We start from the raw sequence: 24,124 nt of genomic DNA on the forward strand, positions 1-24,124 counted from the left end.
CGTCCCACCTTAAACTGCTTCTTAAATCCCTTCACACCTCTCCGCCAGCGCCCTTTGTCTTCTAAATGTGCTGATAAAGAGAAGCCGGCTATTCCATCCCCCCACCAATTTAGAACGTGCACGAACTTCTCTCAGCTCATGCCTTGATTGAGTATCTGGGAGTGAAGTGGAGTTTTAGAGTGGAAATAATAGATCGTTGTTTGGAACACACGCATTTCATGTCTGTTCCGTTTCTACAGTAATCTGTGTCAACACATTGTTAAAACAGAAACTTTTTTATATTCTAGTAGTAGATGACAAAATGTAGGCATAAACTATATAATGTATGAAGCCTGAAGTCCAAATAGCAAAGAAACATTTTCACAAGAATAACACAATTGCACTTTTATTCAAACATATAACTGCAGAAACAAAAGCCGCCTTAACATGCGACATTGACACCAGTTTACTGTAACTGACTCCGTGGCTCAATAGACTCAGCCCCGCTTGAATCAAGGGTCGCGGGTTCGATCCTGCGCCCTCCGTTTTGAGAAGTAAACTGCTCTTGTCTTACTGTTTTAGAATAAAAGCATACATTTGATTTCAGTCTGTAACAGCCGGTGCAGTTTATGATCCTTGTAAAGGTTAGCTTTTTTTTTATTCACTTTTCACTCTCTCAGTCGCGTTCAGAATCAATCCATACAACCCCATCTGACACGGCTGTTTTCACTAAAGACGCGCTATAGCTCTGCAGTGTACCACGATGCATACTAACGCACAATCCCCCTTCTGACACACAAACGCTGGCGAAGCTGCCTTCTTCGTATCTCACCGTCACTTGCTTTTCGTTTTATTGAGTGTTCCTGCCAGTCCCGCATGTTGCTGTATGCTTTTTCTTTTGTACTACAGGACATGCAGAGGAAAGAATGGTAAAGACCAGTAACTTCGGCGCTATATGCAATCATCAGACACTCCCCATCTGCCCGTGTCGTTCAAGCACAGGAACATATATTGGTGTAAAAGTATAACAAAAGTGCACTTTTATTCAAGTGCACTTTTTCCATCGCTTTTCCTGTAAGAAGCAGTGTACACACTTCTCTCTATGCTGTGGTTTCTATTACACACCTGAAAGAAAGAGACAATATATGTGAAAATATAATCGCACTAATGCAATATTATTTGAAAACGAACAGCGTCAGATCGGGTGTGAATTTATGCAGGAACTGGAAATTCTCAGATGCGGGACCTTCCCCCAGGGAAGAAAGTACAGTGTCAGGTGCTCATTCAGTGTAATAGAAACCATAGCACAGAGAGGTGTGTACACAACAAGTACACGTGTCGTAAATGTAGGAAGGACGGTCCTTGGGTGTGTGGGAACTGTTAATATTTGAATGTGATGATTTCATATAGCACGGAATGAAAATCTGCACTTCTTAGCATTGCACCATGCAAGATGTCGTATCAATCGCCTACTGTAACTTGCTTTCTTTTTTCTTCGGTTATACAGGTAGTTTTGAATAAAAGTGCACTTGTTTTGTTTGCGAAATGCCACGAAATGAAACTTTTCGTGGCATTACACGTGTATTTTTTGAGCATGCCAGTTTGAGCAGTATAAAAGTATTGAAAAGTATAACAAAACAACGGGCAGATGGGGAGTGTCTGATGATTGCATATAGCGCCGAACTTACTGCTCTTTACTATTCTCTCCTCTGCGTGCCCTCGAGTACAAAAGAAACAGAATACAGACGCTATAGCTCTGCGTTGTACCACGATGCATACTAACGCCCCCACCGGTTCTGACACACAGGCGCTGGCGAAGCTGCCTTCTTCGTCTCACCGTCACTTGATTTTCTTTTTATTCAGTTTTATTGAGTGTTCCTGCCAGTCCCGCATGTTGCTGTATGCTGGATAGAGAGAAGTGTGTACACTGCTTCTTACAGGAAAAGGCGATGGAAAAAGTGCACTTGAATAAAAGTGCACTTTTGTTATACTTTTACACCAATATATGTTCCTGTGCTTGAACGACACGGGCAGATGGGGAGTGTCTGATGATTGCATATAGCGCGAAGTTACTGGTCTTTACCATTCTTTCCTCTGCATGTCCTGTAGTACAAAAGAAAAAGCATACAGCAACATGCGGGGACTGGCAGGAACACTCAATAAAACGAAAAGCAAGTGACGGTGAGATACAAAGAAGGCAGCTTCGCCAGCGTTTGTGTGTCTTTGGGGGCGATTGTGCGTTAGTATGCATCGTGGTACACTGCAGAGCTATAGCGCCTTTAGTGAAAACAGCCGTGTCAGATGGGGTTGTATGGATTGATTCTGAACGCGACTGAGAGAGTGAAAAGTGAATAAAAAAAAAGCTAACCTTTACAAGGATCATAAACTGCACCGGCTGTTACAGACTGAAATCAAATGTATGCTTTTATTCTAAAACAGTAAGACAAGAGCAGTTTACTTCTCAAAACGGAGGGGCAGGATCGAACCCGACCCTTGATTCCAAGCGGGGCTGAGTCTATTGAGCCACGGAGTCAGTTACAGTAAACTGGTGTCAATGTCGCATGTTAAGGCGGCTTTTTGTTTCTGCAGTTATATGTTTGAATAAAAGTGCAATTGTGTTATTTTTGTGAAAATGTTTCTTTGCTATTTGGACTTCAGGCTTCATACATTATATAGTTTATGCCTACATTTTGTCATCTACTACTAGAATATAAAAAAGTTTCTGTTTTAACAATGTGTTGACACAGATTACTGTAGAAACGGAACAGACATGAAATGCGTGTGTTCCAAACAACGATCTATTATTTCCACTTTAAAACTCCACTTCACTCCCAGATACTCAATCAAGGCATGAGCTGAGAGAAGTTCGTGCACGTTCTAAATTGGTGGGGGGATGGAATAGCCGGCTTCTCTTTATCAGCACATTTAGAAGACAAAGAGCGCTGGCGGAGAGGTGTGAAGGGATTTAAGAAGCAGTTTAAGGTGGGACGGAATTACGAGTTTTTTCGTAGGCTCTGGTAATTCTAGTGTTAATAAAACTCAATTACTTTTGATTCTATGATTGACCTCAGATATTTTATAACTTTCAACAACTTCCATTGCCAGATCTTTGATTGTTTCTTGTGGGCAAATGGTGTTTCTTCTACAATCGATTATTAGTTCCTTTGTTTTTGTAATTTTTAGGTGTAAAAAGAACTCATCACCTCAGTTAACAAAATCATCTCCCACTGGACCATGACTGGTTTCATTCTAATAAAGCAAGCTTTTAATCACTGAATCATCAGCATATTTGAACCTGTTTTGAAATGTACTGTGACAACCCATAGTGTAGTGAATGTACAAAGGAAGTGAAAGAAGTCACCTCCAAAAAGGCCCTTTGCATCCTGTCTGTTAAAATGTGAATCAGCCTCCCTACAAAACTGAAGTCCAGATTAAAATATTTTGTAAGTTGCTCTGCAAGACAATGGGGCCGGATGGTGTTAAAAGCTGAGCAAAAGTCTTGAAACAGGTGTGTTGCATGATCTCCAAGTGGTTATATAACAAATCAAGCAAGTGTATTTTTAAACAGATCCTAACATTGTACGTACACTGATAACATCCTTGTAGACTTTAAAGAGAATCTTCACTTAAGAGCTTAATTGTCTTTTTGTGTACTTTTCCTCTTCTAAAACTGTTCTGTAAACACAGAGAAGGTAAACAGAATGGTGATCAGCCTAACAGTGGTTTGGCTATTGATTTGAAAGCTCTACTAATTCTTCTGCAACAAAAGTTGAATTGTTCCTTGTTGGGCAGGTTACATATTAATGGAAGCTTATTAAAGATGTGTTCAGTTTACAGTGATTAAGGTCTACAAAAACAAAATAGAGTATGTCTGGAGAGAGTGAGTGCAAGCATTGTGCCATGCTAATAATCATCTCTGTTGTAATAGATGACTTAATCTTAGGATGAATATATACAATGGTAAAAAAAAATGGGGAAGTAGTTTGGTGGTAGAGCACACACTTTGCATGTGTAAGGTCTTGAGCTCAATCCCCAGCTTCTCCACCACTTACCTGAGCACAGCTGGTGATAATTTCCTTCATCTATGACAACAGACAATGTTTGAAATGGAAAACTGTACAACATAATCATGTCCTCCTTCTTGGGAAGGAACACTTTATTGCAGGCAAGCGTGGTGTAGTGGTTAAGGCTTTGGACCTCAAACCCTGAGGGCGTGGGTTCAAATCATGCTACTGACACTGTGGTGACCAGGAGCAAGTCACTTACATTGATGGATTAAAGGCCAGAAGTCCACATGACCATCATCATCAAATTCTTCCATGAGAACCCTGAATACAATGAGGACTGATTGTGAGGTCATTTATGTTAGGTAGAATGACTAGAGGGGCCTGGGCGGTCTCCTGGCCTGGAACCCCTGCAGATTTTTTTTTTTCTCCAGCTGTCTGGAGTTTTTTTTTTGTTTTGTTTTGTTTTTTCTGTCCTCCCTGGCCATCGGATCTTACTTTTATTCTATGTTAATTAGTGTTCCCTAATTTTAATCATTTATTTTGTCTTTTTTTCTCGTTTTTCACCATGTAAAGCACTTTGAGCTACATTATTTTTATGAAAATGTACTATATAAATAAATGTTGTTGTTGTTTGACCTGCCTCTGCTCCAATTGGAAAAACAAAAAGAACTGTAACCAATTCTATCATAAATGTTGTGCCTTGGTTGGAGGCGTCAGCCAAATAAGTAAATGTAAAAAATATTGCTTGACATTCACTTAGCGAATAAAACAGTTGGAAAGAAACCGAGAGTAGCACAGCATCCACAGAGCATAGCATTTTTCTAACTCCTGTTGATTTACACCAGATAAACTCCACTGCCATGTCATTTAACTGTGTCAGTGCCATCTCAATACATTCTCACCAGTGCTCCAAAGTCATCAATCATGAGCTTCTCATCACAGATCGAGTCAGAGGGTCACGTCTCTGTAAAGGCTATAATGCAGGCTTTTCTCTATTCCTGCTGAAAAAGAACGTTAGCTTGTAGCTCATCCAATTTATTACCTAAAGACTGCACATTCCCCAGTATTATGGTTGAAAGAGGAATAATTTGAATTACCTGTTACCTCCTCAGCCTCCATCAAGCACCTTCGCATCTGCCTTGTTTACATATTCTTCCCTCTAATAAAGAAAGTGAAAACAGAATTTTAGAAATGTTTACTAATTTCTTAAAAACAAAGGAACAAAGTATCACTACCCCACTGACACAAGTATTTGGACCGTTTGCTACAACAATTTAAATTTAGCCGAGATGCACCCCATTCTAGTAACCATCTTTCAGATGTTTCTAAGCCTTGTTTGGAGTCCACGTGAGATCAATTCAATTGATTGAACATGAAAGAAAAGGCACACACCTGTTTGTGGAAGGACCCACAGTTTACAATGTGTATTACAACAAAAACCAAGCCACGAAGTCAAATGAGTAGCTTGGTGAGCCTAGGGTCAGGATTGTGTTAAGCCATTGATCTGGGGAAGGCTCGAGTAGCCTCCATAATTCTTACAAAAAGGAGTTTCAGACAACCACAACTCCTCATGGACAAGGCTGCCTGCCCAAATTGAGCAATCAGGGATGAAAGGCCTTGATAAGAGAGGTGACCAAGAACCCAATGGTCACTCTGGGTGAGCTATAGAGAACCTGTTTAGAGATGCAAGAAACTTACATAGGGATAGCCATCACTGCAACACTCCACCAGTCTACTTTATGGCAGAGTGGCCGAACAGATGCCTCCCCTCTGTAAAAGACACAAAGTCCACTTGGAATATGTAGAACAGCACTTAAAGGACTCTTGGACTGTGAGAAACAAGATTCTCTGTTTTGATGAAATCAAGACTGAGCAGTTTTTTACTCAATGCTAAGCATTATATGTGGAGACAACTACACAGTGCTCCTCAACTGTACAATACCATTCCAGTAGTGCAGCACGGTGGTGGCAGTGTCATGCTGTGTGTTTGTTTTTCAGCGTCAGGGACTGAAATACTACCTAGCGTTGAGGGAAAGCTAAATGGAGCAAAGTACAGAGATATCCTTAATAAAAACCGGCTACAGAGCACTCTGGACCTCAGACTGGTCCAAAGCTTGCCCTTCCAACAGGGCAAGCGCAAAGCAAGGGAAGGGCACTATATAAATAAAACTTCTTCTTACATGAGTGTCTTAAGGGCATCTCTGTGACTGTTCTTGAGTGGCCCAGCCAGAGCCCAGACTTGAACACAATCAAATATCTCTGGCAAGAACTGAAAATAGCTGTCCAATGACAGTCTCTTACCAATAGGACTGAGCTTGATAGGATCTGCAGAGAACAATGGCAGAAAATCCCCAAATCCAGGCGTTTTTAAAAACAAATCCAGTTGTGTGAAACTTGTCGTGTCATACAAAAGAAAACTCCAGGCTGTAATCACTGCCAAAGGTGCTTTAATGAGGTATTGCATAAAGGGTCTGAATACTTTTCTCAATGTGATATTTCATCTTTTTATTTTTAATAAATTAGCAACAATTTCCAAGGTTATTATTTTTTTTTTTTACTTTGTTATTCTGGGATATTGAATGCTGCCTTACAAAAGAAAAAATGAATTTAAATTTAGCATGAGGCTACAACATAGCAAAATGTAAAAAGCAAAGGGGTCAGAATACTTTCTGGAGGCATTGTATATTTTTATTAATATTTTTATAAATTGTTTATTGTTTCTTTTTATTAACTAGGATAATAAGCCTGAATTTATTTGAATGTAAATGAATATACGTGCACATACACTATGTGTTTGTGTAATAAAAAGCAAATCATATATGTCCTAAAAATCAATTTAAGGAACAATTTACAACATTGTATTCATTATTTTCAACACTTGCAATGAACATTTGTCAGTTTTCTGTTTGTATGCTCCCCCAAACCAGTGTAACTCTCCATGAATAAGAGGCATAAAATTTTTTCTTCATTTTTTAACTTTACAACTCATTATTGTTTTAAGCTTCATTTTCTATGCAGTTCTTGAATCTTCAGCATCCTAACCATCAAAATAGTAGCTAAAATAATTTTTCGACTCTTGGCTGTAGCTGTAGGCACGCATATGAGTATGAGCTTTGTTTGTCTAAGTTGCTGCAGCCCATGTCCAAATTAGTCGGGCTAATTGTTGAATTGTGCACTGTTTCAATTCCAATATGTACTAAAGAAGAGAAGTGTGCTGTTAGCCTTTATTTGTAGATTTAAGGTTTATCAAGAGCACAGATCTATCACTGACCTATAGCACAATATGGAAACACTATTTTCCCTCAGAGAAGTGTCTACCAATGGACTAAAATGTCCAAGAATGGCTGCAAGAGTGTAACAGATGATGACCAACCAAGCAGTCAGTCTACTTCTGCTGCTGCTGACAGAACTGAACCCGGCCATGGAGTAGTTCTGGTGCACAAGTGTGTAACTTTTGGACTGTCTGGGAGACTATGTCAATACAAAATGCTCAAGTATACTCTACATTCTTTTAATATTTATTTTTATGAATACATTACAGTTACTTTTGGACTTACCCTCATAAATCTAAGTCAAAATAGGGAAACAATTTAACAAGCAGTAATTATAGATACAGAAAAAACAGCATAATGAAAACCTAGAAAAAAAAAAAAAAACTAAGCAAGTGGATGACAAAAATATTGCAACAAAAAAAGAGATAACAGTACCTCTAGTTTTATTGTTCACCCTTTAGCCATTAACCATGATGCTATCAGTCAGTTTAATATTATTTCTTGACATCTGTATAATGTAAATACAGTTATTGGTAATGCATCTTTATATTCAGAGGAGATTTAGCTAATGAATCTAATATAGCTTCCTTGGCTACAGCACATTCTTGCTTCCAAGAAATGTATTTGCACAGCATGGTGCTCTAAGCAGGAATCAGTTGACAGCAACAGAATAAACAAAGGTGCAGAATACTAGAGTTTACTATTAGAAGGCAACAAAAGGTGAGGCACAGTCTGTGTTGCACATGGCATCATGTGAAACAGTGCAAAGACCAGTTGGCAAATATTGTAAGAAATGCTATGGGAATTAACAATAATTCTAACTGTAAGAATATACCCTTTATTAAAGGCCTGCTCCTAATTATTTTAACACATGAAGAACATTTTCACATTTTGTTTTTAAACATTTTTTTAAATATTAGTATGTATTCAGAAACCTCCTGTTCATGGAATGCACCAGATAAATTATTAATATTTAACTTCATGTTTGTCTCATCTGTAACACAGTCTTTTGCTGGAGGCAGTAGCACTGGTTAATAGCACACTATAATTCTTTCTAATTTCAGATTAGACTTGGTAAAAGGCAGCACTGCACATTTTAAGCATATGATTATTCCAGACAGTTAAAACGGTAACACAGTAATATCAAACCACCTTGGGACCACAAAGTCTATCCTGATTTGGAAAAATCTCCAGCTGTCTGTCAGGGTTAAATGCCATTCAGCAGATAAAAATATTATAGTGATTTAAGTGCAGGTTAATAACAGATGTATTGACACATGCTTCACACCTCATTTTTGTTACTATTAAGGGTTCCCAGGTGGCTCCATAAAAAGTGAAAGCTTTAGTCTAGTTTGTTATTTCAGTTCTCTCTGGTGAATACATCACCAAAAGCCTGCAGGTCAGTTGTTAGAAGGTTAGTTGACATAAAAAGTACTGAAGGAAAGAAAATTGTTTTAAATACTGCTTCAGTTGTAGTCTCAAGTAAACCACAGCAGGTTAAACATTTAGAACTAAAACAATTGTATTCCTCCTTTAAATTGTAGTGAACAAGCATCATGTTACAGCAACCTTCACAACAACATCAAGCAAACACCACCACACGCATTGTGGCTGTGATCCTCCACCATAAGCATACTTAGATTACTTATGTCGTCCACAGATGTCAGACTCGCCTAATAAAGATAGGCAGAGGAGGTACTTCCTGGGCAGGTTGAAATGCAGTATTGAAAAAGTCGATAAAAAAAGCCTTAATGCACTGTAATCCATGATGATTATCCTGCAAACTACTGCAAAGTCTGTGGATCTGAAATCTGTCCCATTAGCCACTTGCTGGAATTTTTTGAGGATATACTCATTTAACACATACACAATTTGAGTAAAAAATTTTTTAGTACTGACCATTGTATGGAGAATTTATTTATTTATTAAAGATGATGCTAGATTTTTGTGTATATATATATATATATATATATATATATATATATATATATATATATACATATACATACAGTACAGGCCAAAAGTTTGGACACACCTCCTCATTCAATGTGTTTTCTTTATTTTCATGACCATTTACATTGGTAGATTCTCACTGAAGGCATCAAAACTATGAATGAACACACATGGAGTTATGTACTGAACAAAAAAAGGTGAAATAACTGAAAACATGTTATATATTCTAGTTTCTTCAAAATAGTGGAGTGAAGGCAAAGGGGCCAACAAGTGGTAAACACCTCTGGGAACTCCTTCAAGATTGTTGGAAAACCATTTCAGGTGACTACCTGTTGAAGCTCATCGAGAGAATGCCAAGAGTGTGCAAAGCAGTAATCAGAGCAAAGGGTGGCTATTTTGAAGAAACTAGAATATAAAACATGTTTTCAGTTATTTCACCTTTTTTTGTTAAGTACATAACTCCACATGTGTTCATTCATAGTTTTGATGCCTTCAGTGAGAATCTGCCAATGTAAATGGTCATGAAAATAAAGAAAACACATTGAATGAGAAGGTGTGTCCAAACTTTTGGCCTGTACTGTATATTAAGTTGCCACTTTATCATCTCCCATATTTGCCCTCAGTGCAGCTTAAATTCATTAGAGGAGGGTCATGTTCTGCCTGGTTGTCTTTTCTTTTATGTTTTCTTTTTCTAACATGATGTCTACTTTAGCCAATCTGGTCTTTTAATTGATATTTACCCTTCAGGTACTGTCAATAATTACTTTATTTAGTACAGCAACTGAAGCGGTTCTGAACAAATAAAAGGCACAGCATGGCAATGGGCTTACTGTTTTCACCAGCTTTTTTCACCCTGAGTCAGTTCTGTGTGTTTTTTTTCCTGTCCTAGTTTGTGGTTATTAATGTATATTAATTTAATATGCAGCATTTATTTCTACATGTGTTCACTTTGTGCCTTGTGTATATATTTCCTTCTTTTTCAGTTGTGTTTATGAAGTGCTTTTGGGTAATTGCTTAAGTAAAGAAATACAGTTGGGCATGACAATGAGCATTTGGTATGGGAATCTCGGTGTAATGCTCCCTGTTTGTGGTGCATTTTCTTTTACATGGTCTCTATATAAATACACATGGACCAACTTAAAACTTGTCAAAAATACTTTTCCAGATGCTCAAACAATTAACTTTTGACTCGAAATATTCGGTGAACAGAGCGGAGTTGGCATTGCACACTTGAAAGACGTATCCATCGCCGAGGACGAGGTCATGGTCTTGTTTGATGTCGTGTCGATATATACCATGATTACGATTCATCTGGACACAGAAACACAACTAATGAGACTGAATAATGACCCCACCATAGAAATAAGAACTAAGCTGTCCACTAAAGACTTAATGCACCTAATATCACTTTGCCAGAAAACTCACTTTCATTTCAACGGAAAATACTACATTCAAAAAGAAGGCATGCCAAAGGGAATACTGTTATCAGGACTTCTAGCGGAACTGGTAATGCATTGATTTGAAAACATGGCTCTATCCCAGTTCACACCCAAAATTTGGATACGCCACGTAGACAACACATTTGTCATATTTAAAAATGGCCAGCTGAACTAGTTCTACAAGCACATCAACACAATATTCCCTGCAATCCAAGTCACCATGAACAAAGAAATAAACCGATGCATCGGCTTCCTGGACATCTCCACTGAAAGAAGTAACGACGCCACCCTGATCACAAGTGTTTACCATAAGGAATGCTATGCAGACAAGATCTTACACTTCGCCAGCAATCACCCAGCATATCATAAACGGAGCTGTATTAAAACTTTATTTAGAAGCGTCCACACCCATTATAATACAAAGGAGATAAAAACGAACAAGAGACGCTGTCTTTTCCATCTTTTCACTTCAAACGGATACTCAAAGACATTCATTAAACAGTGCCTACACAGGAGACGCCAGAGAACCCAGCATACAATCGACTCGAATCAGACCCTCCCATCTCACCTGGCACACACTTCCTTTTCATCACAGAGTGTCAGAAGGCGCAGCATGCATCCTGTCCAAATCAGGCATCAGAATAGCACACAAGCCTTCCAACAATCTGCGCACTGTCCTTTTCAACGCCAAAAAGAAGAAATTGACAGCAGAAACACGAAACGCAGTTTATAGCATTCCGTGCAGTTCTTGCCCAGCAGTATACATAGGGCAAACATCAAAAAGAATCACAACATGTATACAGGAACATCGCAACGCCGTCAGAAGGAAGGACTCATGATCACTGATCTATAGGCATGCAAAAATCAACCGAACATACGTTCAACTGGGACAATGTACAAGTAAGATTTAAGGCCAGTATTATAAGTGCCAGAGAGCTGGCTGAATCTTGGCTATCAAATGAAAACGCCATTCACAGACATTTGGGCATAAATCCAGCACATGCAAACTTAATAAGAACATGTTCATAATAAGTGTGACCAGTACTCCTCCCAACCTCCACCTCATTACCCCAAACCTCACATATCTATCAAAAGCTGTTATGCAGTTTTCATTAAGAATGGAATGGCTGTTGTGCACCCCTATGACTGGAAATTTAAAACTAATTTGGAGGTGTGATTGCTAATATTTCTTACTTTTTATCAGAAGGGAAGGAGGAGGAAAATAAATATAGCACATGATACTTGATTGAGGTCTTTAATAATACTGTTTGCCTGTCTAAATGAAAAAAAGGTTAAGGGTTAATTTCACACTGACAAGGTTAAAGACACTAGGTTTCAGCTGTATAGATTTCCTCAGATGTGCAACTAAATCAGAAAGAGCTGGTCATATACTGTATATAGGAGGTGAAGTCGCGATCCATGCCAGGGTAGATGAAAGGAAAAAAGGCCAGAATAGGTGAGAAAAAGCTGCCATTAGAGAAGATGAAGGTAGAGATTAAAAACGACGTTGGTCATTAAGACATGAAGAAATGTATGATCCCAGGCTAAGAATGAGCATAGCTTCTTCTGGATTTCTTTCAAAAGTGTCTTTCATGTCCTGTGAAAGAACACAAACAAAAATTTGTGTTGGTTATGATCAAGTGATGTGAAGTCTTGTACAGTAGGCTCTGTAGGATGTTTAATCTTAATTGCTTACATTTACTCCTGGAAATGGTCAATTTTTATTTTCTTTCACCTATGTAACATGGCTGCATACTTTCTAGAAATTCAGTAAATAGGATTTTTAGACTAGCAAGAACCCCATTGCTTAGCATGGAATTTACCAGAGGTACATGTTGCAAGAGTATTGCTGGTGACATACTTGAAATTGACACAGCACCTCTTGTTAGAGAACAATGTGATGATGCAGGTCAGCCCCAGACTCCCAACTGCTTGTGGGAGCCTCTTGATCCCAAAATTGTCAGTAACATGACTGGGACAAGCCAAGCAAATGAGGACATACATAGCAAGGGGTAGGTGTAAAAGTGCCATAGTGCTTTTAAAAAAAAAAATTAAAACCATGTCCCCAAGTGCTTCAATAAATAAATACATAAAAAGCTAAAATCCATAAATTTAAAATCAAGCTTTTAAACAAGAAATGTAAAACAATACATTCATACTGCACAGTCAGATGAGCCCAGCACGACTCCATCTTCATCTCCCTGGCTCACCCATTGCTCGCTCAGCAAGTGGAGACGTTAACAGATGTGGTCTTCATCCCCCTACCCCCTGCCTTAGCTGCCCAAATGGCTCCGGCCAGACTGTTTGGGGTCAGTCCTCCTCCCATCATCTTTCATGCACCAGCAGTCATGCTTCGGACCCCTGGATAGGACTCCTACATGCTCACACTTATTCCACACAGTTATTCAAATAGGGTGAACCAGCCCCTGGAATGCCACCCCATTGCTCCTTTGTGAGACCTAAAATTGCATTGCCTTTTCCAGACTAGCTGTCTGACCCATCTTTACTCTCCGCCCAATGCTGCTGTCTCCACACACTGTTTCCATTCCCTCTATCCGTTTTTTTTTCTTCCTGCTTCTCTACTGTGCCAGCTCCTTTTATATTGACACTCCTCGTGGGATGTAGGTGTGCACACGCGGCTCCCTCCAAGGAAATAATGAGGCACCTGCCCAACATTTACACTCACAAATGCCTTCTCAATTTGGCAGGCCCCCTGCCCAATCAGTTCCTGGAGCAAAGTGCATTTGCGCACTCACCCAGTGCCTGATTACACCACCACTTTGTGTGGCACACTTATTTAAAATCAGTTTGTCACCACGGACCACTCTTCACATACAAAATGGCCCTGGTGGAGAATGTGGCTCTCCTCTGTGAAGTGAAGCTTGCGAAAGAAAAGTTAACTGCTTGCAAGCTCATAAGGGTTAAAAGCTGTTTGTTATAACAGCAGGTCATTCATACAGGCATCTGTAATAAGACAGGTTGCTGTACGCTGACCTAGGAAAACTTCTTTATTTAGCATCCATCTGTTAGACACAGGAAAGCTGACTTTTCCTTCTTTGGGGCCCCTCTTGATACATATACAAAAAAGAAACGGTTGGTCAATTTGCGTAATACAAGGTGAAATTCTTAGATGCTGTTTCATAAGTAAGGGGGGGGGGGATTAATATTAAAGGCCAACTGAAACAGGGGAACGTGCAACATGGAATCCCTGTACTCATCTGTGACTGAATAAAGACTGTTTGATTGAACTATTCCTGTCTTCCTCGGGGGTTTCGTCCACAAGATCCAAACGAGATGTTTGCCTAAGTTAGGTGGCTAATGAAAAGAAATCAAGAGAGGGTTAGTGAAAAAATATTCTTGTGGAAGGATCAGTCTGAAAAATTGGAAATATTTGATGACTTCTAGGAGCGAGAAAGTGTTAGGGTGGAAAGTGGGGGGACCAGCAGGTTACATGTTTCATTATTGGAGTTACTGTTAGAGTAGATGTTATGAGGTCTGCTTGATTGAGGACCCTGTCCACAATATTAGAAGGTTATTCGCTATCAATGAAAAAAATTCCTCATTTTGAGTTCATTACAGAAATCAATCTCATAACTGCAGAGGTGTTGGAGTCTAAGAGGTGAGAGAGGAGTGGTTAGGAGCATGTGCTGATAGCACATTGTCGTAGCCACCACACGCCAAACTACCTGGATTGGGACATGAGTGGAGCGGGAGAAACCTCAACACCAAACACAATTTTTTTTTTTTTTGCCTCCAACCCCCAATTTTTCCATGAAGATTAACGTCATATCCAGGTTGAAGCAATAGCAGGTTAAGGGTCTTTGCTCAAGGGCCTAATGGAGTAGAGTCACTTCTGGTGTTTATAGGTGGAGAGTTTTTAATATATAAAGGATGGAAGGAGCTGTAGATAAGGTAACTGTGAATTTCAGTTAGCATGTAATTTATAGGTTTTAAGTCCTGGAAAGCTGATAGAAAGACTGATTTCTAAAAGTGGTAGTGGTGAAAATGTCATCTGTAAACCTGATAGATGGATGGAAGCTAGTAAAACTGCCATCTGCTCAATTCCATCTCGGACAGTTGGGAGCTGTATGTCTGTAATTTTCTGTGCAGTTGTTAGCTTTCTGTGTGGTACTTTATGGTCCTGAGCTGAGCAAGTTATCATACTGGGATGTACAGCAGATAGTGAAGACAGACTACACTGTAGCACTTAAAGAAGTTGGTCAGTATAGGTGGAGACATAATTGGCTTTCCTTAGATGTCCTTTTGGTACATGGCCTTTCTGATGATGTCTAAGATGCTTTGTGTAGGTCATCAGAGATGGTACCTTCAAGGAAATTTAAAACTGTTAGCCTTCTCCACAGCATCCCTTCTAGTGCTAGGTAATTATTCTGATGGCTCACAGTGGATTTAATTGGAATGAGTACATCTTCACAAAGGTGTCATTGTTTTCTGAAAACTATGACAAGAAGTCTTCTGCTCACTCTTTATCCAATGCAAGGGCACAGGCTAAAATGTTTTATCATGGAAACGTTAAATCTAAATTGGCCATCAACTGTAAATTGAAGGATATATCAGAACACATACACTCATTCATAATTTAACACCCTAAACCTGTCAGATAGCCTAACAGACTAACTTTGAACTGGAAGAAACCAAGTACCCCAAGGAGTGTCATATAGACACAAAGAGAACATGCAAGCTATGTCCTCCACTATGTGATATCTAAAGTTCTAAGTGCCGTGAGGCAGCATTGTGTTCACTACAGTGTTTTTCTCCCAAAGTGTTACAACAACATTTTTGTCTTGAAAGTTGAAAGAACAAACCAACTTTATTGCTCCAAGGCTTCAGATGGGAGTCTGTAGATATTAAACATTTAGTTGGCAGAAGGGTCCAAAAATTCCAAAAGAATATTGTTATTGTTTTGTGAACAGAAACAAGGATAACAGTTAATTCAAACCCACAATGCTCAAGAGTTAACTAAGCCATTTTCCTAATTTTAAAAGTGGCAAAGTTACCGGCATATACAGAGGTAATGTCACTAGTTGTCTGTCATCCACAAAGCCACCCTTTATGATTCACAGCTTGGCACTCAAAGTAACAGCATGTCTCTTAGCTCAGGGGAGCACATTTGTTTGCTGTGGGACCATAATTACACTAGTTAATGGTTTAATTAATGATTTCTGGTCAATGTCCACTATAACTGTCAACCTGTTTAGTTTCCATATCTAATTGTGCTTATGGGTTAATGGTGTAATTGGGCACTGCTGTTTATCACTTTAAAAAAGGACTAGCTAATTTATTTATTGATGAGCCAGGAAACGTTATTTGTTGTTTAATGTGGAATAGCCTTTTTATTTATTGATTTCTCCAGATTATTGAAAGCTAATTAATTTAGCAGTTTGGCAAAAGAAGCAGCAGCTGTTGGTTCTTTCACAAAACCAGCTGTTTAAAATTTATCTGCTCGGAGTCATGTCCATGTGGAGTAAATGGAGTCTCATCATTTTAAATATCTGCACACAAAGCAAAAAAGTTCCCATATTTTAATAGAACTTTACAGTATACAAAATGTAATATTGAAGTATTGGAGTCATGTCTCTACTTGTAGTAAAGGAACTGGGAAGAAAACAAACTGCATGCCTTTTGTACCTTTCCAGTTCCCACAGTCAATGTGACCTGGAATATGAATGGGTAAGCATTAGTTCTGCTCAGAAAAAGTTAGAAATGACATGTATTGGCTAGTGGCACTCGTGAAAGCTCAACATTTTCTTGGACTCTTTTGTATGTTTGTATAAAAGCGTAACTGTATAAATCACTTAGTCAGTTTAGTTTTCTCAAATCCAGTATGAAATCATCAGACAGTATGTAAACACAAATAGTAAACACCAAAGCTTGTCTCCAACAAGAGGTGAACATTCACTGGATGGTGGTGTCGTCTTTACAAGTTTATTTTTATCCTGTACTATAAGCATGGCCTTGTCTTTACAGCCCTGATGCTCCCTTCATGTTATCCGGAAGGATTAGTTACAAGATCCCTTAAATTCAGTAAGTCCTATCATTCAACAGCTGTATACTGAAACTGAAAATAAGAAAAAAGTTTTTCATTATTATAGTGCCTTTCCTTAGTAAGCACCATGCTCAGGGGCTTTTGAGGCATGCAGGTACAATGTAGTCATTTGCAGTCAAAAAAAATCCATGCAAAAGAATTTCATCTCAAATCGTCTTTACTTGTACTATTGATTTATTGTGATGTCGGTACTCGTACCAAACCTGTTGATCTGAAATGGGTTCCCTTTTATTATTATTTTTCTTTCACTTTAAAAACATATTTCTTACTACTCATAGAAATCTGTGTTATAATAATAGCTCTAGGCACTAAGACATTGTTTAAAACTAGAAATCAATGTGTTATGAGCCACAAACACAAAAGTTGAGTGGATATATTTGAGCATCAGTAAGCAAAGTTTCCAAATGCACAGCCCCAAGCTGAACATGTAAGTACCTGCATGTTGGTCCTTGTAGTCTTGAGAGATTCCACAGTCCTGCAAGGAATTTTTCTTACTATTGATTTAATGTACAAAAACAGCTTTGTGTAGCATATTTTAGAGACAGGGGGCAAAAAAAAAAGCAAAAACAGAAAAAAACACAAATTTGAACTTCAGTAATACCACAAAAGAATGTTATCTACAGGACTTAATGCACAGTATATTTAAAGGTAAATAGAAATACTGGGAAATCAGCCCTGGAGCTGAACAATAGTAACACATGATGTTTGTCAGTTATGCTTTAAACAGATCCTGTGTTGAAAAAGCACTTCATTAGTCTTGCTCTAATCGGCTTACCCTGCATGAAATAAAACATATAAATCACTGTGCTAAAAGTATGTCGACCTCCTCCTAGAATGCCCTGACTTTTTAAAATCTCAATACAATATGACTTAAAGGCGTTCAATTTCACACTTACCGCTTTGTCTTATCCTAGGTTCTTAGGCTCCCTGTAGTCTAATTAGTACAAGTGCGGTTATTTTCTAAATTTTATTTTAAGGTTAGGACGAGTTTAATACTTGTAGATTGTTTCTTTTTCCATTCCTAAAATTCTATAATAGACTAGAAAACAAAAATAAAACTACCCTTGCAAAGCACAGCTTTCTATTGGGTAGACTGGTGTTGTTGCGCTGAAGCCAATATGGCTGAGACAGGCACCGTAGTGTAGTAGGCGAGTCCTTGAATCTTAGACTACTAGGTTGTTGTTTCATTTTTTTCTGGGACATTGAACAAGCCATAGTCAGGATTTGTTCCACTTAAAAAAATATATATATATATAAATAGCTTTTCTGTTTCCAGAACTTCGAACATGTTGTAAGTAAATATGCAACAATAATAGCAATATTAGGCTTTCACATTGACTTAATTCTATAATGAAAAAAATGAGCACAGAAAAAGAATTGTTTGATGAAACAATGGAAGGACCTGAGCTTACAAGCTGAGGAAGGAAACCACCCCCATAAGAAGAAACAGGAACTATCTTTAAGTTCAAATTTATTGTCACGTGTGCATAGTACAGTGAAATTCTTACTTGAATGTCTCCTTAGAACACATTTAACAATAATACAAACAGTAACAAAAGACACATACAAAAGAAAGTGTACATTCTGTAAATGAAACATACAGAATACCATAACTGGTTGCAGGTAATCACAAAAAAGTAGGAAATAGTGGAACGTCTTGGGTCCTCATAAGCTCTTATCACAAAGGCTTCTCTGTCAGAGAGTTCTGCTCCCATGGGTCAGTGTAGTCCAAATGGGCACTGACTTCTTGTGAAGTAGTTCCAAGGTGGAAGGGGTGGGTCATCTGGATACACACTGGAACTTGTCCTCGGTTCTACAGGGAAGAGTTGGTCAGTGATTGCTTATGTCCCTTTCGTGCAGTGGGTGTTCTTACCTTGGTTGAGCCAATTTAGATGCTCCCTGAGTGCTGGCATATATTTGTATACACATATATGTTGGGTCCTTGACACTGACTGGTATTAGGAATAAAATCAGTACACACCAGGAAGTAGGAGCGAGCAGGTGTTGAAGTGCAATTGACTGGCCAGGCACTCACATGTGAACATGTGTGGCAGTCAATTGCCTCATGTGACCAGTAGAGGGTATAACAGTGACCCAAACACAACTACACAACACAGTCCTGGGTTAAAATAGAAGAGATTTGTTTATTTTACAATATCTTCTTCCACACCATAGTCTCGTCCACTCTCCTCCTGACTTTTACCACCCATACATTCAGAGACCAACAAAAGAAATTATGCTATTTTCATTTCTCTGTGAAAATCACTCGCAATCAATACATATAAACCTTGTTATCCACTTTTAAATGACTGAAAATGTACCTATATGTTTAGTATATAACCTGCTAGCCCATTCATATGGGACTGATAAGAAGTAATAATGCCATCGTTTCCATCTTCACTGTAAAGCATTTAATTAAATCAAGCAGTTTTATATTTTGGTCAGATGGGTCTTGTTCTTGATGGTTTTTTGAAAGTTAATTTATTTTTGCTTTACAAAGCATTTTAAAAATGAAAACCATATTAGTGGCTGATTGTTTCATAGTTCTCAAGAGAATGGAACTGTTTTTATTTTAATGCAAATGTAGTGCTCCTTTGGAGTTTTTTTTTCCCCACATAAAAATAACTTTGGGCAGCATAGTGAGCAGTTCTACCTTACAAATTTGGGAGACAATGGTTAATATCTTTATGAACTTTGTGTGTTTTGTCCACATCAGCTTTTTAATTTATTTTCTGGGTTCTCTCAAAATTGGCCCCCATACAGATCACTGTGGCTGTGTGCCTTTGACCTGTGATGTGCTGTTTCCCCATCCAAGCTTGATGCCTTCCTCGCTTAAAGTGTTGCGGGATTCAGATATGGCAGACATGACCTGGAATAAAACATGGTTGAAATGTGAATCAATGGGTGGAAAATAGATTGCAAAATACAAATTTCTCATAAAGTGGCTCAACCTGACTGTACTGGCCTCACTGAATCTCCTGTTCAATTATCCAGCAAGCTAAACACCTTCATGCAGTAATTCCCGGAGCTACGAAGCGATGTTGAGAATGTTTAATTCCACAAATAGTGTGAAACTGTAAATACAAATTCAAACAAACACTAATAAGTACTTGTATAAGTAACATAAAGTAAATACAGCAGCATTTATAACTATGAGCTTAATAGCCGAAAGAAAGATCAATAAATATACATGTTGAAATTTAACATTTACTTTGACATTCCCTAACCAAAGTTACTTAAAAAAATCTATAAAACTAGAAAAAAGAGATAACTTACAGGGAATGCCTTCACAAGGGCTAACTAAGCAGGATGGCAAAGGATTGTTTGAGAGAACAAACACCGAGATAATAAACACACCATGCTTACTGCTGCTGCACTCACCTCTTACTTCCTGTCACGTTGGCTTCCTGCTTCCTGCAGCAGCAGCTTTAGGATTTTTATGTTAGGGTTACAAAAGTCTGATAAACAATTAGAACTTAACTGACTGTTGCAAGAATAAATTAGTGCAATGGCATCCGCACCATGAAAAAGAGAGACTATTACATTGAATCAATGAGGAATATTAGTGTTACTAAGCAAATCATACCAGTTTTCTCACTCTGCTCTGTGGTTATTTGATATCAGCATTGCTCAAAATGTATTGTAGTTTTAGTTATTGTTTAGAAGCAGCAAATCACTGTTTCTGTGGAGTGCACATTCTCTCTCAAGTTAGGTTAATCTGTCTCTAAATTATACTTGTGAGTCTAAGTTGAGTGAGTTTTGACATCCATCCCATCCAGGGAAAGTTTCTGTTTTGTGTATTATGTAGCCGAGTTGGGCTTTGACTAGTCATAATTGTTAGTTTTGTTTTTAAAGGGGTTTAGTAAATGGATGGATGGATGATGGATTTTTGTTTACAGTCTGGCAGGTCTGTCAAATTATGAACAATCAATTCTGAAATTTGCTATTGATTTTGGTAATACTATCCAGCCCACCATAAGTGAAGAGTCTTTGTTTCTGTAACTTTTTAATTTATAGATGAAAGTTTATTCTTGACAGGCTACTGACTTTTACCTCTCAGCAGTCATGTCTTGAATAAGCAAGGAAAGAAAATAGGAAATTGCTTTTCTACTGAAATCTCTTTTCAAATAAGGGCAGAGGAAGCTCTGTTTTCCCTCCCATTTCAAAGAAATATACATTAGTTTTACTGCTGATTCACATTTGGCCCAGTTTTTTTATGTTTGTGACTGTGTCCTTTAATAGACTGATGCCTCATCAAAGACCGGTTACTGCTCTGCATGCTGCTGGCATGTAGGCCCTTGCCCATCAACCACCATCCCATGTGTAAATGTATTGTTTTTGAGTGAGGAATACAAGTCCGTTCCATAAATGTTGGGGTGCCAACCAGGTCATCCTTGTTTACTTCAAACTGAATATCCAAGAAAAAGTATAAATGCTGTATGGCACGGAAGCAGTGAAAACAAATTGAAAACAAATGATAGACAAATACAGGCTTCAAAGTTAAGTTCCTTATGGATGGTCAAGTACGCAGGCGCTTCATCCTATGGTGTGCTCTGCTTGCAGAGTGATTCCTACTTCCATTGACTCTGTGCTTTATAGGTGGGAAATCAGAAGGGACAGATTCAGATGGCCTCACTGGGTGTCTTCTCTGTACTGTTTAGTGAATAGAAAAAGACATGATTAATGTCAGCATCCCTTCTCATCCCAAGGTAATATTTTAAACCTTAGAGGAGCCCTGAGGTTGATCCACTTATGTTCATGTGTGACAGTATAAATGAATAAATGAAAACTCCTTAAAATGGAAACATGATAGTACAATGTATAATAGCTCCAGTATTGTGAGGCTGCAGTCAGACTGAGTCTGATCCCAAAATAGACATCACCCGAAGCAGCCTGTCCCCAAACTCAAAAGGCAGGCTTCAAGACCTGCACAGGCCCAAAATAGGGTTTAGGTTTTTCAAGTTGAAAAATACCAAAAATACACAAAAATATCCTTCAATGGAAAGAATCACTGTAAACCTCTGGCTTGAGAAGACAAAGGTGAGTCTTTATTAAGAAAGGATTCTTCTATATAAGCAAAAAGAAGCACAAAATGGACACATAAAAACTAACAAAACCAAAGTGTCAATCAAGCTATCAGAATCCCAGAACACAGCAACAAATATGCTTCTCCCCCTCATTTTTTGGTCAAGAGTCTTCAATTCAGAAGGTCAATCCCATGTGACTTGTGCTTATTGTTTATGATGTGCACTGACTTTTCAGTTTAACAATATTGTATCACAATATGCAGTTGTTTTGCATGTTTTGAGCATATGGATGGATGACTAACATATGACTTATACAACATAATGCATGATTTTTTTTTCCTTTTTCTCTGGATGTTTTTCACATTGTTCTCTGTTGTACAGCATTGCATTATATCATAAACTTTTTTATCTCCATTTTGAATGAACACATGAGATTTTAAGTTTCTTGTTCTTCACTCTAAAACATAAAGGTTAAGTAAAATAGAAAACAGTATTATTATTGGGGGCGGCACGGTGGCGCTGCTGCCTCACAGTTAGAAGACCCGGGTTCGCTTCCCACGTCCTCCCTGCGTGGAGTTTGCATGTTCTCCCCTTGTCTGCGTGGGTTTCCTCCCACAGTCCAAAGACAGGCAGGTTAGGTGGATTGGCGATTCTAAATTGGCCTTGGTGTGTGTGTGTGTTTGTGTGTGTCCTGCGGTGGGTTGGCACCCTGCCCAGGATTGGTTCCTGCCTTGTGCCCTGTGTTGGCTGGGATTGGCTACAACAGACCTCCGTGACCCTGTATTCGGATTCAGCAGGTTGGAAAATGGATGGATGGATTATTATTGGGTTGAGTATTGATTTAACAAAAATAACTCAATGACAAAAAAATACAATAATAATTCTAGAATAATATAAATGACCATCAAAAGAGAAATTAGCACATATCATGCAGATACACTGAGATAATATCCATCTTATTCATCTCTATATATACACGTCTTTCTTTTTCTAGGATCAGACATGTTAGACTAATTGCTGATTACATTCTTCAGGATGAATTAGTGTGAGCTTAACTGTACCCTGCAATGAATTTGTGTTCTATTCAAAACATTTTTCTTTCCTTAAACTTAATGCTGCTGTGATTAACTCCCTGCTACTTGTTAGTGGAAAGAAGAAGTTAAAAAATAGATGAATGAAACAGCTTTATGTAAAACTTTGCACTTTGTTCCATTAACCTCTGTTGTTCCTCTGTCTCTGTTGTTATATTCTGGAAACCCAAAGATTAATTTAAAATTCTTTCTTCTCAGTGAAAGTGATTACTCACTGTTGCTATCTGTTGCAGGGGAGTTGATCCCCGCTTAACATTTCACCATTATAGTCCTCTTAGTTTTGTCACTGCACCTCTCCCAAATAAGCATGTTCTGATTATCATGGGTCTTTTTTCATTTTTATCTATTTGATGTGTGTTTATGGATTTTTGCACTCTGTGAGGGTTTTTTAATAGGTAAAATTAAGTTCATTTTTAGTTTTAATTTTAATTCCATTAATTTGTTTTGCTACCTTATTTTTCTTTATTTAAACAATGCATGGACTGGTTGTTGGGCAAAGTCGTGGGTACTAGTGTCTGTGGGGCATCTATGGGCAAACAAAGATTCACTAATCTTTGCTGATGATGCTGTGATCTTCGCAGAGTCAATGGAGGCTCTGATTGGGGCTCTTGAGAGAGCCTTTAATGATGTCTTAGGCATAGCCATCAGCAGTGTGTCTGTCTGTGGAGAGAGTGTCGACCTTGTCGAGAGGTTTACTTAACTCGGCAATGAAATTCATGTCTCTAGTGACTATTTCTATGAAATCAGTAGATAAATTGGGAGAGCATGGGGGGTCAGAAGGTCTCTGGATAGGGGTGTGTAGCACTCCCGATATCTGTGCAGAAGGACAAAGGTCCAAGTCTTTAGAGTCCTGATGCTTCCTGTCTTGCTGTATGGTTGCGAGACATTGACAGTACCCCATGACCTGTGACGAAGATTGGACTCCCTTGGTACTCTGTCTCTCCGGAAAATCCTTGGGTACCGCTGGTTTGACTTTGTGTCGAATGAGCGGTTGCTCACGGAGTTCCAAATGAGGCACATGGCCTGCATTGTGGAGGAGCATCAGCTATGGCACTACGGCCATGTAGCGTGATTCCCCAAGGTTGATCTGGCTCACTGGATTTTCATTGTTAGGACCCGAGTGGCTGGACCAGGCCAAGAGGACACCCATGTAACACCTGGCTGTGGCAGACAGAGGGTCGTTTCCAAAGGGTGGGACTGGACCCTGTTCCTGCCTGGGTGGTTTCCATCCAGGATGCCGAGCTGTTTTGCTGTGTGGTGGGTGCAGCAATGCACTGTTCCAGTGCATGCTC

General features: G+C 38.7%; 1 protein-coding gene across 2 annotated transcripts in view; it reads left to right on the plus strand.

The window, feature by feature from the left end:
• ctnna2 (catenin (cadherin-associated protein), alpha 2) overlaps nucleotides 1–24,124 on the plus strand; it is a 1,795,296-nt gene that overhangs the window by 632,661 nt on the left and 1,138,511 nt on the right. The gene's annotated exons all lie outside the window — the stretch shown is intronic.

Source organism: Polypterus senegalus, chromosome 4 (assembly GCF_016835505.1).
Source record: "Polypterus senegalus isolate Bchr_013 chromosome 4, ASM1683550v1, whole genome shotgun sequence".
Classification (NCBI taxonomy): domain Eukaryota; kingdom Metazoa; phylum Chordata; class Cladistia; order Polypteriformes; family Polypteridae; genus Polypterus; species Polypterus senegalus.